The sequence below is a fragment of the Oncorhynchus keta genome, chromosome 12, assembly GCF_023373465.1.
Source record: "Oncorhynchus keta strain PuntledgeMale-10-30-2019 chromosome 12, Oket_V2, whole genome shotgun sequence".
NCBI classification, from domain to species: Eukaryota; Metazoa; Chordata; class Actinopteri; order Salmoniformes; family Salmonidae; genus Oncorhynchus; species Oncorhynchus keta.
In genome coordinates, this window is record NC_068432.1 from 37,748,774 (window position 1) to 37,761,706 (window position 12,933).

General features: G+C 42.2%; 1 protein-coding gene across 1 annotated transcript in view; it reads right to left on the reverse strand.

Moving 5' to 3' along the window:
* Nucleotides 1-12,933, reverse strand: part of LOC118380884 (5-hydroxytryptamine receptor 4-like) — a 53,542-nt gene that overhangs the window by 20,017 nt on the left and 20,592 nt on the right. The gene's annotated exons all lie outside the window — the stretch shown is intronic.

Sequence of the window (12,933 nt, forward strand, 5' to 3'; positions counted from 1 at the left end):
CTCATCCCAAACCATCTCAATTGGGTTGAGGTTGGGTGATTTAACTAGGCAAGTCAGTTAATAACAAATTCATATTTGCAATGACGGCTTACCGGGGAACAGTGGGTTAACTGCCTTGTTCAGGGGCAGAACGACAGATTTATTTTACCTTATCAGGTTAGGGATCCAGCAACCTTTCAGTCATTGGCCCAACGCTCTAATTACTAGGAGGCCAGGTCTGATGCAGCACTCCATCACTCCCCTTCTTGGTCAAATAGCCCTTACACAACCTGGAGGTGTGTTGGGTCATTTTCCGGTTGAAAAACAAATGATAGTCCCACTAAACACAAACCAGATGGGATGGCGTATTGCTGCAGAATGCTGTGGTAGCCAAGGTCAGTCAATACAGAACATTTCATGAATTTTGAATGTTTCTTCAAATGCAGTCGCAAAACCATCAAGTGCTATGATGAAACTGGCTCTAATGTGTCCCGCCATAGGAAAGTAATACCCAGACTTACCTCTGCTGGAGAGGACAAGTTCATTTGAGTTACCAGCCTCAGAAATTGTCCAAATAAATGCTTCACAGAGTTCAAGTAACAGACACATCTCAACACCAACTGATCAGAGGAGATTGCATGAATCAGGCCTTCATGGTCTAATTGCTGCAAAGAAACCACTACTAAAGTACAACAAAAATAAGAGGATACTTGATTGGGCCAAGACACACAAGCAATGAACATTAGACTGTTCTTTGGTCTAATGAGTCCAAATTTGAGGTTTTTAGTTCCAACTGCCGTGTCTTTGTGAGACACAGAGTAGGTGAATGGATGATGTCTGCATGTGTGGATCCCACAATGAATCTTGGAAGAGGAGGTGTGATAGTGTAACGGTGCTTTGCTGGTGACAATGTCTGTGATTTATTTAGAATTCAAGGCACACTTAACCAGCATGGCTACCACAGCATTCTGCAGCAATACGCCATCCCATCTGGTTTGGTCTTAGTGGGACTATCATTTGTTTTTCAACAGGACAATGACACAATACACCTCAAGGCTGTGTAAGGGCTATTTGACCAAGAAGGAGAGTGATGGAGAGCTGCATCAGATGACTTGGCCTCCATAATCACCTGACCTCAACTCAATTGAGATGAACTGGGATGAGTTGGACCGCAGAGTGAAGAATCTCAAATATAAAATATATTTTGATTTGTTTAACACTTTTTTAGTTGATTCCATATCAAAAGCAAATAAAATAAAATGTTATTGAACATATACACATGTTTATGTGGCAGGTAGCCTATTGGTTAGAGCGCTGGGCCAGTAACCGAAAGGTTGCTGGATCAAATCCCTCAGCTAACAAGGTAAACATCTGTCATTCTGCCCCTGAACAAGGCAGTTAACCCACTCTTCCCCGGTAGGTTGTCATTGTAAATAAGAATTTGTTTTTAACTAACTTGCCTAGTTAAATAAAGGTTACATTTAGCAGATGTTATTGCGGGTGTAGCGAAATGCAGCTTTATAAAATAGTATCTGCAAAACACCAGTCTCAAAGTCAACAGTGAAGAGGCGACTCCGGGATGCTGGCCTTTAAGGCTGAGTTGCAAAGAAAAAGCCATATCTCAGACTGGCCAATAAAAATAAAATATTAAGATGGGCTAAAGAACAAAGACACCGGACAGAGGAACTCTGCCTAGTAGGCCAGTAATCCCGGAGTCTGTCGCCTCTTCACTGTTGACGTTGAGACTGGTGTTTTGCGGGTACTATTTAACGAAGCTGCCAGTTGAGGACTTGTGAGGCGTCTGTTTCTCAAAATAGACACTTTAATGTACTTGTCCTCTTGCTCAGTTGTGCACCAGGGCCTCCCACTCCTCTTTCTATTCAGGTTAGAGCCAGTTTGCGCTGTTCTGTGAAGGGTGTAGCACACAGCGTTGTACCAGATCTTCAGTTTCTTGGCAATTTCACACATGGAATAGCCTTAATTTCTTAGAACAAGAATAGACTGACGAATTTCAGAATACATTTTTGAGCTTGTAATCAAACCCACAAATGTTGATGCTCCAGATTCTCAACTATTCTAAAGAAGGCCAGTTGTATTGCTTCTTTAAACAGCACAATAGTTTTCAGTTGTGCTAACATACTTGCAAAATGGTTTTCTTGAAAAAAAATATTTAATTTTTTTCTCCAATTTCGTGGTATCCAATTGTTTTAGTAGCTACAATCTTGTCTCATCGCTACAACTCCCGTACGGGCTCGGGATAGACGAAGGTTGAAAGTCATGCATCCTCCGATACACAACCCAACCAGCCGTACTGCTTCTTAACACAGCGCTGCATCCAACCCGGAAGCCAGCTGCACCAATGTGTCGGAGGAAACACCCTGCACCTGGCAACCTTGGTTAGCGTGCACTGCGCCCGGCCCGCCACAGGAGTCACTAGTGTGCGATGAGACAAGGATATCCCTACCGGTCAAGCCCTCCCTCACCCGGACGACGCTAGGCCAATTGTCAGTCGCCCCACGGACCTCCCGGTCACTGACGAAAAGTAAATGTGGACAGTTGTTCCAATATGCAGCCGGGAAAATGTAGGCATTATCCAGTCCTTGTCAAATTATTAATGAGAGACTGATGAAGTGTGTACAGCCTTCGCAAAAAAAGCAGATCTCATGTCTTTCATGCAACTTTTTTCAAATCATTGTTAGAGTAGTTTCATGCAGCCTTAGAATATATAAAAAAATCTAAAACATATAGCTCAACATTTGTATCACAACTAAAGTTTCATAAATAACTCTAAATTTAGCATTTAGAAGTACCTGTTCCTTTGTTACCCTCCCAACACAGAATAGACGCATGTGTGCACTCCATCAAAACATTTGGAGAAAATACCCCTTCTATTTTATTCAGGTATGTTCAATTGTATTATTCATACTGTCAAACAGACATACTGCCAAACACAAGGACAACTCAGAGTATGCAATTCTGTTCTTCTGAAATAAACCACATTTTCTTCATATAATGTTTCTTTAAGACCTGTCTAAAATAAAGAATGGATTTATTGTGATGGTGTAGGCTATATTACAAGTATTTATTAGACTTAGACTCCTAGATCAGCACTCCTACTCTGAGAAGCTTTTGGATACGGGCCCAGGGCTGTTTGAGCTGAAGGTCATTAAACTCTCACTATGTAGTTGAACATTTTACCAGAACTATACTGTAGCTACCTGGGCTTTTACAACATGCAATAACCACACTTCCCCATCATTGCATACAGACCAATAAAGCAATATCACCGCCTTTATAAAGGGAAAACCAGCTGTGGCAAATACAGATGCCTCTCTTCCAGACGAGCTAAACGCCTTTTACGCTTTCTTCGAGGTAAACAACAGCGATCCTCCTATGAGGGCCCCCGGTGCTCAACGAGATGTGTGCTCAACCCCCTCCTGTACTCCATGTACACTCACGACTGTGTGGCCATGCACGACTCTAACGCCATCATTAAGTTTGCCAGCGACAAGACGGGGGTGGGCCTTATTGCTGACGGTGACAAGACAGCCTACAGGGAGGAGGTTAGAGCCTTGGCAAAGGGGTGCCTGGGGAACAGCACCTCCCTCAGCTTCAATAAAACCAAGGAGCTGATCATGAAATCCAGGAAATGGGGGAGGAGCACACCCCCATCTGCATCGACGGGGCTGCAGTGGACATCACAGAGGAACTGACATGAACCAATCACACCGACACTGTGGTGAAGAAGGCACCATAGCGCCTCTTCAACCTCAGCAGACTGAAGAAATGTGGCATGTGCCCTCAGATCCTCAAGAAGTTATACAGGTGCACCATCGAGAAGGAGCTTGACCGGCTGCATCACCGCCTGGAATGGCAACTGCACTGGCCTCAACCACAAAGTTCTACAGATGGTGGTGCGGACATCCCAATACATTACTGGGGGCGAGCTCTCTTGTCTGAGGAAGCCCAGGGAGATCGTCAAGGACTTCAGTCACCCGAGCCATGGAATATTCAATCTGTTACCATCTGGCAAATGGTATCGGAGGATCGTGTCTCGGACCAACAGGCACTGAGACAGTGTCTAACATCAGGCTATCAGACTGTTGAACAGCTAGACCCTAGCTGTATAACTGCTCAGCCCTGCACCACCAAGACTATCTGCACCACCAAGACTATCTGCACCACCGAGACTATCTGCACCACCGAGACTGTTTACACCGACTCTCCACACATCCAACCCTTACACACAAGCACAGACACATACAACCACAAACAGCTTTGTTTTGGTGAAATGTCAGGACTTTTTGGAATGTAAATATGTTTGACCATTAAAAATCCTATTTTCCCTAAACCCTAACCTTACACCCAAATCCCTAAACCTAACCCTTACCTTAACCCCAAAACCCTAAACCTAACCCTTAAGCTTAAAATAGCATTTTATCAAATTTCCTACCTTTTCAGGACATTTGCGTGAAATGTCAGGACATTGGGTTCCTGATAATGTAGGAAAACACACACACACCCACATAGTCAACGCTACTGTTCTATTATATATTTTTATTAAACTGTGCGACCAAGACACAATCCACTTTACATTTGTAACAGAGTTATACTTGATCATAGCACATTCATGATTTATATCGTATAACCTATTATGTACATATAGTTTTATTACTATGCATACTACCTTCCTTCCTTATTACTTTTATTTTCCATTTGGATTATTATTGATATCAATATTGTATCGCAATGTTCAGGGAGCTAGCATGCAAGCATTTCACTGCACCTTGGACCTGCTGTAAACTATGTCCGTGATTAATAAAATTGGATTTTATTTAATTTCATTCAAGTCTGCCTTGAGATAACTAACAGCCAACACAATGCTCTACTACCGTAAAAGGATTCCATCTTCTTGCCAGAAGTAGCGTACTAGAGCCATCAATGCTGCATCCAAGATAAATGCATGGATGCAATACAGTTGAAGTCGGAAGTATATATACACTTAGGTTGGAGTCATTAACTTCTTGGTGACAGAGGGGGCAGTATTGAGTAGCTTGGATAAGGTGCCCAGAGTAAACTGCCTTCTACTCTGTCCCAGATGCTAATATATGCATATCATTAGTCATATTGGATAGAAAACACTCTGAAGTTTCTAAAACTGTTTGAATGATGTCTGTGAGTATAACAGAACTCATATGGCAGGTGAAAACCTGAGAAAATCCAACCAGGAAGTGGGAAATCTGAGGTTTGTAGTTTTTCAACTCTTTGCCATTCCAATATCCAGTTTAAATTGGGTCATATTGCACTTCCTACGGCTTACACTAGATGTCAACAGTCTTTAGAACTTGGTTTGAGGATTCTACTGTGAAGTGTGGGCGAATGAGAGGGGATAAAGCCAGGTGTCTGGCAGAGTGCCACAGGCTCGTGAGGCGCGGTCTCGTTCCATTGCTTTTCTACAGACAATGGAAATCTCCGGTTGGAACATTATTGAAGATTTATGATAAAAACATCCTAAAGATTGATTCTATCCTTAGTTTGACAAGTTTCTACGACCTGTAATATAACTTTTTGAACTTTTCGTCCGACGTTCAGCTGGACCTGAACGCGCGTTTGGATTTGTTTACCAAACGCCCTAACAAAAGAAGCTATTTGAACATAAATGATGAACTTTATCAAACAAATAAAAAATTTATTGTGGAACTACGATTCCTGGGAGTGCATTCTGATGAAGATCATCAAAGGTAAGTGAATATTTATAATGCTATTTCTGACTAATGTTGACTACACAATATGGCGGATATCTTTTTGGCTGCTTTGTTGTCCGAACGCTGTACTCAGATTATTGCATGGTTTGCTTTTTCCGTAACGTTTAAAAAAAAATCTGACACAGCGGTTGCATTAAGGAGAAGTATATCTCTAATTCCATGTATAACAGTTGTATTTTCATCAACATTTGTGATGTGTATTTCTGTAAATTCCAGAAGATGATGTCATGGCTTTAGAAGCTTCCGATAGGCTAATTGACATAATTTGAGTCAATTGGAGGTGTACCTGTGGATGTATTTCAAGGCCTACCTTCAAACTCAGTGCCTCTTTGCTTGACATCATGCTTGAAAATCAAAAGAAATCAGCCAAGATCTCAGAAAACAATTTGTAGACCAACACAAGTCTGGTTCATCCTTGGGAGCAGTATCCAAATGCCTGAAGGTACCACGTTCATCTGTACAAACAATAGTACGCAAGTATAAACACCATGGGACCACGCAGCCGTCATACCGCTCCGGAAGGAGATGCGTTCTGTCTCCTAGAGATGAACGTACTTTGGTGCGAAAAGTGCAAATCAATCCCAGAACAACAGCAAAGGACCTTGTGAAGATGCTGGAGGAAACAGGTACAAAAGTATCTACAACCTCAGTAAAACGAGTCCTATATCGATATAACCTGAAAGGCCGCTCAGCAAGGAAGAAGCCACTGCTCCGAAACCACCATTAAAAAAAGCCTGACTACGGTTTGCAACTGCACATGGGGACAAAAATCATACTTTTTGGAGAAACGTCCTATGGTCTGATGAAACAAAAATAGAACTGTTTAGCCATAATGGCCATCGTTATGTTTGGAGGAAAAGGGGGAGGCTTGCAAGTCAAAGAACACCATCCCAACCGTGAAGCATGGGTGTGGCAGCATTATGTTGTGGGGGTGCTTTGCTGCAGGAGGGACTAGTGCACTTCACAAAATTGATGGCATCATGAGGTAAGAAAATTATGTGGATATATTGAAGGAACATCTCAAGACATCAGTCAGGAAGTTAAAGCTTGGTCGCAAATTGGTCTTCCAAGTGGACAATGACCCCAAGCATACTTGCAAGCAAAGTTGTGGCAAAATTGCTTAAGGACAACAAAGTCAAGGAATTGGAGTGGCCATCACAAAGCCCTGACCTCAATCCTATAGAAATTTTGTGGGCAGAACTGAAAAAGCATGTGCGCTCAAGGAGGCCTACAAACCTGACTCAGTTACACCAGCTCTATCAGGAGAAATGGGCCAAAATTCACCCAACTTATTGTGGGAAGCTTGTGGAAGGCTACCCGAAATGTTTGACCCAAGTTAAACAATTTAAAGGCAATGCTACCAAATACTAATTGAGTGTATGTAAACTTCTGACCCACTGGGAATGTGATGAAAGAAATAAAAGCTGAAATAAATAAATAATTCTCTCTACTATTATTCTGATATTTCACATTCTTAAAATAAAGTGGTGATCCTAACTGACCTAAGACAGTGAATTTTTACTCTGATTAAATGTCAGGAATTGTTAAAAACTGAGTTTAAATGTATTTGGCTAAGGTGTATGTAAACTTCTGACTTCAACTGTATGTTTGACCTGAAATGTCTATATCTAAGTGATGTACAGTAGCCATTTTTCACCAGGACACCCATCATCCTATGTATGAACTATTTTGGTGGCAAGATGACGAGTCAATACAACCAATGGAACATGGCTAGACTGGGAATTCCACGAGGAAATCAGGGTCAGTATACAAATGTGTACTCTCTGAATCTTCAAATCAAATTTTATTGGCCACATACATCTGTTTAGCAGGTGTTATTGCGGGTGTAGCGAAATGCTTGTGCTTCTAGCTCCGGCAGTGCAGTAATATCTAACAATTACACAACATAAACCCAATACACATAAATCTAGTAAAGGAATGGAATTAAGAATATGAAAATGTATGGACGAGCAAAGTCCGAGAAGGCACAGAATAAGATACAGTAGAATAGTATAGGATATATATAGTATATACATATTGACCATAAAGGTTGAGAGCAAAACATTTGTAAATTATTGAAAGGGGCGTAACAAGAAAAACTTCCCAAAATGATTCATTCAAGGCAGAAAAGAGTTGGAGCACTCAACAAAAAAGGCTCAAAATTATTTTCTCACTTTAATCCATTGGTCAGGTTGAGTAATTCACCTGTAGTCATCCTGAACAAAGGATTAAATGGAGCAAATGAGTGCTCCAATTTAACACAACATTTTGCCTCAAATTAGTCCTTTTGGAAGTTTTTCTTGGTAAGCCCCTTAGATGGATTTTGGTCATTGTTGTCGAGCACCCCTCCCACTTTTCATTGTTTGCAGTAGCGCGGAGGCCTACCTGAACTCTCATTTGGAAAGTAAATGCACTCATTCTCAGACTTTTTTTTTCACTAATGGTTCTTTAGACCAATTAGGTCAGCTCTGAAAAAGATCTGATGTGAGAAGATCTAATGTGATTGGTCAAAATGCCAATTAGTGGTACAAAGTTTAGCATTGGTCTGCCTCTGTAAACACAGCAAGAGAGGCTGAAGGGGTGTGTGGCTGCTAGAGCCTGACACAATCCTCTAAAATATCCCTGAAAAAAACAACAACTCAGTACATCCCTGCCAGCAGATCAGCACCATTGGGACATGTTTCTGCATTTGGCATTCCTGGATTACAATCTTAGGGTTTATGTGAAAGTTAAGAACATTCACAACATGCAAAAATAAGAAGTCCAAAGTACTTGGAAGGGAAGATATTCCAGCTCTTTCTAGGCACATGCAATATCTGTTAATATAATTAACATTCTTACCAATTTTACCTAACAGCTCGAACAAGACTGATGACACACTTCACCTGAATAGAACACCAGAGACATGGTTAGAAGGGGGGAAAATGAATAACCAGGATTCTGTGCATCGGCGTCTACTTTTGAGTCCTTCACTACTTGCTATGTGAATAAAACCATTGAATGAACCAAGGATTATTCATGTGTGAAGCAAGGTGAGAGCTGAGTGCAGCAGAGAGCATGGTCTGTGTGAACCAAGGCTAAACCTGCTTTTCAGCCACAGGAACTCCATTCTCTCTCTGCATTATGACTACACTTGTTACACAAGGCTTGGTTTTTGACGTGTAATGTGCTTATGCCTTTTTCCTTCAGATTACTAAACACACACTATGAATCCACACTTTGTTCTGATGCTGAAAGCAGCTTTATAATGAAAACACAGACTAAAGCTGCTAAAGTCGCTGAAAAAAGGAAATGTTTGTCTATAATGATATCCATAAAAAACACTGAAAACAATGGATTTGACCATCCTATGTAAGCATTATAACCTAACTATCAAAGTGTTATTCAACATCCTACAACCTCATGGAAGGACGACTGGGACGTTGAGTTCAACCCCCGAACCCCAGTCAAGCCAGGTGCTCATTTGACCTGCCACAGTATAATACAGATAGGCTAGATAAAGACACAGAGCTGACAGTGAATTTCTCTGTATAGTAAATCTATGATTTGTATAGTAAATCTATGATTTACTATAGTCAGTCACATGGTGAAGAGTGAACATTTGAACCAATAACCTAACAGCACGGCTATAGTACTCTCTCTAACCCACTGCCCTGAATAATCATGGGATTAGCAGCCAATGTAAGGGCTATAGTACTCTCTCTAACCCACTTCCCTGAATAATCATGGGATTAGCAACCAATCTAAGGGCTATAGTACTCTCTCCAACCCACTGCCCTGAATAATCATGGGATTAGCAGCCAATGTAAGGGCTATAGTACTCTCTCTAACCCACTGCCCTGAATAATCATGGGATTAGCAGCCAATGTAAGGGCTATAGTACTCTCTCTAACCCACTGCCCTGAATAATCATGGGATTAGCAGCCAATGTAAGGGCTATAGTACTCTCTCTAACCCACTTCCCTGAATAATCATGGGATTAGCAGCCAATGTAAGGGCTATAGTACTCTCTCTAACCCACTGCCCTGAATAATCATGGGATTAGCAGCCAATGTAAGGGCTATAGTACTCTCTCTAACCCACTGCCCTGAATAATCATGGGATTAGCAGCCAATGTAAGGGCTATAGTACTCTCTCTAACCCACTGCCCTGAATAATCATGGGATTAGCAGCCAATGTAAGGGCTATAGTACTCTCTCTAACCCACTTCCCTGAATAATCATGGGATTAGCAGCCAATCTAATAATCATGGGCTATAGTATAGTACTCTCCAACCCACTGCCCTGAATAATCATGGGATTAGCAGCCAATGTAAGGGCTATAGTACTCTCTATAACCCACTTCCCTGAATAATCATGGGATTAGCAGCCAATGTAAGGGCTATAGTACTCTCTCTAACCCACTGCCCTGAATAATCATGGGATTAGCAGCCAATGTAAGGGCTATAGTACTCTCTCTAACCCACTGCCCTGAATAATCATGGGATTAGCAGCCAATGTAAGGGCTATGGTACTCTCTCCAACCCACTGCCCTGAATAATCATGGGATTAGCAGCCAATGTAAGGGCTATAGTACTCTCTCTAACCCACTGCCCTGAATAATCATGGGATTAGCAGCCAATGTAAGGGCTATAGTACTCTCTCCAACCCACTGCCCTGAATAATCATGGGATTAGCAGCCAATGTAAGGGCTATAGTACTCTCTCTAACCCACTGCCCTGAATAATCATGGGATTAGCAGCCAATGTAAGGGCTATAGTACTCTCTCCAACCCACTTCCCTGAATAATCATGGGATTAGCAGCCAATGTAAGGGCTATAGTACTCTCTCTAACCCACTGCCCTGAATAATCATGGGATTAGCAGCCAATGTAAGGGCTATAGTACTCTCTCTAACCCACTTCCCTGAATAATCATGGGATTAGCAGCCAATGTAAGGGCTATAGTACTCTCTCCAACCCACTGCCCTGAATAATCATGGGATTAGCAGCCAACCCACTGAATAATCATGGGCTATAGTACTCTATAACCCACTTCCCTGAATAATCATGGGATTAGCAGCCAATGTAAGGGCTATAGTACTCTCTCTAACCCACTGCCCTGAATAATCATGGGATTAGCAGCCAATGTAAGGGCTATAGTACTCTCTCTAACCCACTGCCCTGAATAATCATGGGATTAGCAGCCAATGTAAGGGCTATAGTACTCTCTCTAACCAATTTCCCTGAATAATCATGGGATTAGCAGCCAATGTAAGGGCTATAGTACTCTCTCTAACCCACTGCCCTGAATAATCATAGGATTAGCAGCCAATGTAAGGGCTATAGTACTCTCTCCAACCCACTTCCCTGAATAATCATGGGATTAGCAGCCAATGTAAGGGCTATAGTACTCTCTCTAACCCACTGCCCTGAATAATCATGGGATTAGCAGCCAATGTAAGGGCTATAGTACTCTCTCTAACCCACTGCCCTGAATAATCATGGGATTAGCAGCCAATGTAAGGGCTATAGTACTCTCTCTAACCCACTTCCCTGAATAATCATGGGATTAGCAGCCAATGTAAGGGCTATAGTACTCTCTCTAACCCACTGCCCTGAATAATCATGGGATTAGCAGCCAATGTAAGGGCTATAGTACTCTCTCCAACCCACTGCCCTGAATAATCATGGGATTAGCAGCCAATGTAAGGGCTATAGTACTCTCTCTAACCCACTGCCCTGAATAATCATGGGATTAGCAGCCAATGTAAGGGCTATAGTACTCTCTCTAACCCACTGCCCTGAATAATCATGGGATTAGCAGCCAATGTAAGGGCTATAGTACTCTCTCTAACCCACTGCCCTGAATAATCATGGGATTAGCAGCCAATGTAAGGGCTATAGTACTCTCTCTAACCCACTTCCCTGAATAATCATGGGATTAGCAGCCAATGTAAGGGCTATAGTACTCTCTCTAACCCACTTCCCTGAATAATCATGGGATTAGCAGCCAATGTAAGGGCTATAGTACTCTCTCTAACCCACTGCCCTGAATAATCATGGGATTAGCAGCCAATGTAAGGGCTATAGTACTCTCTCTAACCCACTGCCCTGAATAATCATGGGATTAGCAGCCAATGTAAGGGCTATAGTACTCTCTCCAACCCACTGCCCTGAATAATCATGGGATTAGCAGCCAATGTAAGGGCTATAGTACTCTCTCTAACCCACTGCCCTGAATAATCATGGGATTAGCAGCCAATGTAAGGGCTATAGTACTCTCTCTAACCCACCTCCCTGAATAATCATGGGATTAGCAGCCAATGTAAGGGCTATAGTACTCTCTCTAACCCACTGCCCTGAATAATCATGGGATTAGCAGCCAATGTAAGGGCTGTAGTACTCTCTCTAACCCACTTCCCTGAATAATCATGGGATTAGCAGCCAATGTAAGGGCTGTAGTACTCTCTCTAACCCACTGCCCTGAATAATCATGGGATTAGCAGCCAATGTAAAGGCTATAGTACTCTCTCTAACCCACTGCCCTGAATAATCATGGGATTAGCAGCCAATGTAAGGGCTATAGTACTCTCTCCAACTCACTGCCCTGAATAATCATGGGATTAGCAACCAATGTAAGGGCTATAGTACTCTCTCTAACCCACTTCCCTGAATAATCATGGGATTAGCAGCCAATGTAAGGGCTATAGTACTCTCTCTAACCCACTTCCCTGAATAATCATGGGATTAGCAGCCAATGTAAGGGCTATAGTACTCTCTCTAACCCACTTCCCTGAATAATCATGGGATTAGCAGCCAATGTAAGGGCTATAGTACTCTCTCTAACCCACTTCCCTGAATAATCATGGGATTAGCAGCCAATGTAAGGGCTATAGTACTCTCTCTAACCCACTGCCCTGAATAATCATGGGATTAGCAGCCAATGTAAGGGCTGTAGTACTCTCTCTAACCCACTGCCCTGAATAATCATGGGATTAGCAGCCAATGTAAAGGCTATAGTACTCTCTCTAACCCACTGCCCTGAATAATCATGGGATTAGCAGCCAATGTAAGGGCTATAGTACTCTCTCTAACCCACTGCCCTGAATAATCATGGGATTAGCAGCCAATGTAAGGGCTATAGTACTCTCTCTAACCCACTGCCCTGAATAATCATGGGATTAGCAGCCAATGTAAGGGCTATAGTACT